A 6021-nucleotide genomic window follows, 5' to 3' on the forward strand; every position below is an offset into this window, starting at 1 on the left:
CCGAAAATATTTGAGTTTAGAAACATATCCACATTATTTCTAATATATTAAATAGTATTCATAAAAATAAAACATGAGAAATCATAAAACAATTAAATATAAACTTATTTGGACTCATTTCCAATGTTAGAAATGAATTTAAAATTCATTTTTAAAATTATAAAAAAATAATCTATTTCTACTTTGAAATAACGGATTTTAGGCTGTACGTTTCTAAAGTTTTTAATTTTGCAACCACCATAAATCCATTTATTATATTAATTTTTAAACATATTTATAAATTTAATAACTTAATTTGATTATATTTAGAAATATAATTTTAAATGGAGTTCAAATCCATTTGTTAATTTAGAAACAAATCATTAATCCAAATGTAGAATCCGTTACTATTTTTAGAAAGAGCATTAAAATCCATTGCAAATTTAAAAATGGTTGAAACTTCGTTATATTAATTTTTGTTATTTTTTTATTTTGTAGGGGTATATATGCAAAACAAATTCTTCATGTTCTTTTCGTTAGACAAGAGGAACAGAGAGGGCTCGAGCTCTCCCTGTGAGTGTGGTGCCTTCATGATTTGCAGGGATTGTTACTTGGAGTGCATTGCCAGTGGAGGTCAATGTCCAGGTTGTAAGGAGACTTTTACAGAGGTGTGAGGGATGATAAAGAGTCGCCGGAGGAGGAGGAGAACAAGGCGCTGCCGTTAACATCCATGGCTGAGTTCAGAGCGGGGAGAAGAATGTCACTGATGAGGTCCACCAAGGCACCACCTGATTTTGATCATAACCGGTAGCTCTTTGAGACGAAGGGAACGGAACATATGGGTATGGCAATGTTCTCTGGCCCAAAGAAAATAGCAATACTTTTTTGGGATTTTTTCTTTTTTATTTGTTATCTCTGTGTTTGCCCTAGAAATGATGCTGTTCATCCTTAGTTAACCATTTAGAGTATAGAATTGAATTGATTCCTTTTCGTTGTACTTTGATATTTTATGGTTATTTCTTCCTCCATCTTTGCGAAATTTAGAAGTTTTTCCCCCAATTAGATGCATTTTGGTTTCGGAAATTAGAAACTTTTTTATTTAATTCCTGATTACATATATTGTCATTGTTCTTCTCGCACCACTTTGCATTAACTTGTAAATATGAAGTTTAGACATTATATTTAGGGCATGACTTTTAATATTTTTCCCCTTTTGTGAGCCACTTTGTTTCACTTGAACAAGACTTGATGAGTGCGGATGCTTTAGTTTTTGTGTTACTATAATATCATAACTCTGTTGCAATAGATCAGCTTCAAATCAAAAGAACTTTTATGAGTAGAGTATCTCTGGTTGTCCAGTAATACTGACCATTCCAATTTTTGTCATTTGGATTACATCTGGATGAAATTTATCAGTTTCTGTATTATGATTTCATTGTTTATGAAAATCATGGGAAATATTATCACATTCAAATTAGACATAGCAGATGATGATCATGAATTTAAAATACTGAGGAAATGTTGAATATTTTTAATTTTATGGTATTATTATGTTGTGACTGTCTCACTATAGAGCAGCTTTACACAAAATATTTTTCACAACTCAATATCAATGGTTTGCTTTGTTCTATTGTTGCTTCAGTTACTAGTATCGATGATGGAGTAAAGCTATGGAAGTTCTATGCTCAAAATGAAGGGAAAGCCCATTGTTTTACTGTTAATGAAAGCCATCTATAATGTCCATCTATTCTTTAATTTAACCATTTATTTTTATTTTTCATTTCTCTTGCAAAAACATTTACAGGACAAAAACACAGATTCGAATTTGTTGATTTAATTTTAAGTTCATTGGACAAAATTTTTAGAAACACTAGAATTATAAGCTATTTTATGCAATATCTTGAAGCTAGTTACCTGTTACTAATATTCTTTATTGCACATAGCACAACATAAATATTGCTTTCAGTTGTTCAAGCCAGCTGTTTTCTGGTTACTTTTAAAGAAGATATGCCTTCTGGTTAACTTGGAGTTCTTCAGTGCAGGTGCAGAAGAGTGGCAGAATTCTAACTGATTATTGGGCATGATCTCCTCAAAGCAGTCAAGGTGATTCATCCCCATATAATCCTTGGTCAAACCTGATATTCAAAATTTTATCTATTTCAAATCAATTCTATGACCATTAATATCTTGTTTCTGTGCTTTGTTTCAGCTTTTTAAGGTACGATGTTCAATGGGCAACTCAAATTGCTCATTTCTCATGTTAGGAATGAGTGTCATGTTGCTTTTGATTTTGAAAAAGGTAAATCATGAAATGATTACAGTTAGTAGTTTGTCCAAGATAGTCATCTGTTTGGCTTCCTTCACTGCTTCAGAGCCTCACAATGGGAGCAACTTCTTGTGAGGTTTAAACACAGTGATAAATTGAATGTATTGTTGCGGTTGCACTGGGATTCAGGTGTGAAAACCACCGGAATGGCCTGTTTGAGCTCTAGTGGCGGATCATTTGGTCAAAGTGCACCGCATATAAACAACCATCTGCATATATACAGCATCAATCCACCATAAATTCATTGTGTCCACAGAAGCTCGCATCCTTCGTTTACAACAAAATCGAATTTTTATTGATTCGCAATGTCGCAGTTTATTCACAATTATTTTACAAGGATGCCATATTTGCCTCATTATATCACTTAAGTTACAAACTTGGTGTGTATTTCATTATTCCATAATCATTGGATACATGTTGTGCGGCAATATATTTTAAGTTTAATAATTGATACATGTCTTTATTGCTGTATGGTTGGTATTTATCCACCCGCCAACTCTTATCATCTCATGAAATTAAGGCATAAATTGTTTGATTGATAAATAAAAAAATGAAGATGATGTATGTACCTATTGTCAACAAGGAAATCTTTGACTAACATTGTTGTTTCTTGTGCTATGTTTCATCACCCTTGTTATCGAAATCATAACGTTCATGTATGTGGACATCCATGCATGCATTTTATGCATAAGAAAGGCACTGTGTTTATGTATCTCTGCATACCTCCTATGACAGACAGCAGGTTTATAGTGCGGCGGCAGCAGAGAATTGATTGGTGCTCGAGGTTTGTTTAAATCCTCACTAGAAGAATCTTCTCGGTTATCTTCTAATGCAGCTCACTATCAAGCATGGTTTCATTGCAGACAAATGGATTGCAGACAATGGCCATCTGATTTCTCGCCTCATCATGAAGCTTCTTTAATGGCAGCTCTTTGAATGCTGTAATGTCACTGTTTTGACGCATGGGGATATAATTACCAAAGTTGATCCCGAGGCAGAAGGATATAAAAGGGAAAGTCGAAGAAGAGAAAAGAAGGCCAGGTTCTGGTTTCTCTTAGAGCTCCTGTGAGCATCTCCGGTGACTGGTTCGGGAGGGAAGATATTCCGAGTATTTTACTGCATTTATTAGCTATTTTCACTGGATCTATTACCTTACGAGTTTTGCTCATTTGATGCTTATATGTGAATTTACTGTTGAATTGGCTGCTGAATTCTTAATGAAACTGTGAGATATTTGACTGGAGTGTGGATCCGTTGTTTTGCTTGTGAGCCATTTGTGATTAGTGAGTCTGTTGAGCAGTCACCATGTGGTTCGACATTAATGTCATGAAATTAAGTGCATGTGATTACAATTAATCTTATAATATGTTATGCATCGATACACCAGCATTGGCCGAATGAGCATTGTTATCATCTCAATAGAAGTCCTTGATCAGTTGTAAAGGTTGCTATTAAACAAATAGGAGACTATCATTCTCATTTAAGAAAAGTCAAATTTAAGAAAAGTTACAGTTAAGGACGTGCACAAATGAGAAGCAAGCTCAATAAGCACATGTATCTTCACTTTATGTGGATTTTATAGTTTAATTTTAAATATTTCTACATAAAGAACTTCGTGCGGTTAAGAGGTTGTTTGGTTTGTGCATTAGAGAAAAAAAAAATTTCGAAAGTGTTGCTTTGTTTATTGCTTCCTCCATTTGGTACCAAATTGATAAGTTGTGTTTAAATTTTTTTTTTTAAAAAAAAAAATCTGGAAAAACATTAGTTTTATTTTTTCCACCTGAAAACTTCTTGAGGTGGAAATTTAAATTTTTTTTTCCAAAAAAAGGAAAAATCTTAAACCTAACCTCTATCTATATATGTGTAGGAGAAATTCCACAAATATGTTACCACGCGCATGGGTTAATTTTAATTAATTAGATTATTTTAGAAGAGATATTTTTTTATATAACTGTAAGTTTAGGGCAGAGAATTTTGGAAAGAATTAATTTTTTGGATTTTTTATAAAAATAGAAACTTAATGAATTTTTTTAAAATTATGATAAGTAAAAATTTATAAAACAAGCACTCATATTTAAAGAACGAACTTAATATATTGTTTATGCACATTTTTTTATAAAAAAATACATTTATATTTAAAGAAAATCAAAATCTAAAATTTCAAAAAAAAAATTTCAAAAAAATCCAAAAATAAAAAAAAATAAAAATAAAAAATCCCTGATCACCTGTAACGGGAATGAAGATTCACACACAACAATCTTGGACTATAACATAAAAAAGAAGAAAAAATGTGGGAGATTCTTGATTGGTTTTGGGGAGGATGAGAGAGAACATTAAACAAAAAGAAGAGAGGAAAGGGAAAATCAAAGAGGAAGTGCTCTCAACAATGTGGAGAAGAAAAGAGCTGGAGAGAAAAAGAAGGAACACATGCGAACGGAGAAGAAAAAATATGAAAAACAAATCAAAAAATAAATGATTAGAAGAAGAAGGAAAAGAAAATCTGGAAAGGAAAAAAAAGATTGAATATATAGGGAAAAGGAAGAGATCAAGGTTTGATAAAGGAAAAGAAGGAGAAAGGAGACGAGGCGACCAAAACAAGGAAAAGGAGAAGATAAACAACACAGAAGAAGGTATTATTTCTGCTATGAGAAGAAAAGAGATGTGTTGGTTTTTCTGGTCTTTAATGATTGAATGAATGAGATATAGATGCATTTGAATGAGAATTGTAGATGCTTTATTTTTAGATGATAATATGACATTTTAGAGGACAAATACATGGCAAACAATAGGGATTTATTCTTCAATCAAAATAGTTAATAGTCATGGGAAACAATTTATGAATATATCATGCTCTCAATGGAGAAATTAGAAGAAAAAAAAGAAAAAAACTTTGTTGAACACTGTGAATGTTTTGCTTAGATATGTGAACAGAAAAATTTGAAAACGGGTTTATGAGCAAAAATTTTGGGAAATTTGAAGATATGAAAGGTGCAAGGGATTAATTGCAAAATTTGCTGGAATATAGACATGTACATAAAAATTGGGGTTGTTTGAAAAAAAAAATGGAGAAAATAAAAATGAAATATTTTGAGGATACATATGCAAAATTATGAGAAAAATGTGAAAATATGAAAAAAAAATCCAAGAGTTAATTTGCAAAAAGTAATGGAAATTGTGAAAATACGGCAATTCGAGGATTTATTTAAAAAAATTTGAAAAAAAAAGAAATTGTGAAAAGTTAAAGCATCTAGTCGCATAAATCTTGAACATCCATGAAAAACGAAAAGTTAGGGGTTGATGTGAAAAAAATAACATAGGATTAATTAATTTGAAATAAGGAGAAAATAGGGATTTTTATTGATATGAAGGGCATTTCAATAATTTTTTAAGGCTCCTATAAACTCTCTAAACTCACCTTGAGATCTTGAGGCATTATTGTCTCTTGGCACTCATTGAAATAAATAAAAATCTCTAAAGCTCACCTTGAAGTTTTAAAGAGCCATTATTGTCTCTTAATTCTCTTTTAAAAAAATCTCTAAAACACTTTTTAAGCTCACTTTAAGGTCTCGACACTCATTGGAGTGGAAAAAGGAATTTCTTTATAAAAACCCTCTTTGAACTCACTTTGAGGTCTTTCGACACTCATTGGAGTGAAGAAAAAAGTTCATGTAAAATTTTCATAAAAGCTCTCTTTGAGCTTACTTTGATGTATTTTG

At 31.6% G+C, this 6021-nt stretch overlaps 1 long non-coding RNA gene across 3 annotated transcripts; it reads left to right on the forward strand.

Annotated features, from left to right (window-relative positions):
- Positions 1-539: 539 nt before the first annotated feature.
- Positions 540-3609, forward strand: LOC120268761. 3 transcript variants are annotated; one of them, XR_005539012.1, is made up of 5 exons: positions 540-821; positions 2022-2082; positions 2189-2197; positions 3041-3089; positions 3169-3609. It is a non-coding gene; the product is annotated as an uncharacterized LOC120268761 (long non-coding RNA). The 3 variants fall into 3 exon arrangements; XR_005539011.1 differs by having other exon boundaries at positions 2017-2082; positions 2189-3089; XR_005539010.1 differs by having other exon boundaries at positions 2189-3089.
- The last annotated feature ends 2412 nt before the right edge of the window (positions 3610-6021 follow it).

Source organism: Dioscorea cayenensis, chromosome 9 (assembly GCF_009730915.1).
Source record: "Dioscorea cayenensis subsp. rotundata cultivar TDr96_F1 chromosome 9, TDr96_F1_v2_PseudoChromosome.rev07_lg8_w22 25.fasta, whole genome shotgun sequence".
Lineage (NCBI taxonomy): Eukaryota > Viridiplantae > Streptophyta > Magnoliopsida > Dioscoreales > Dioscoreaceae > Dioscorea > Dioscorea cayenensis.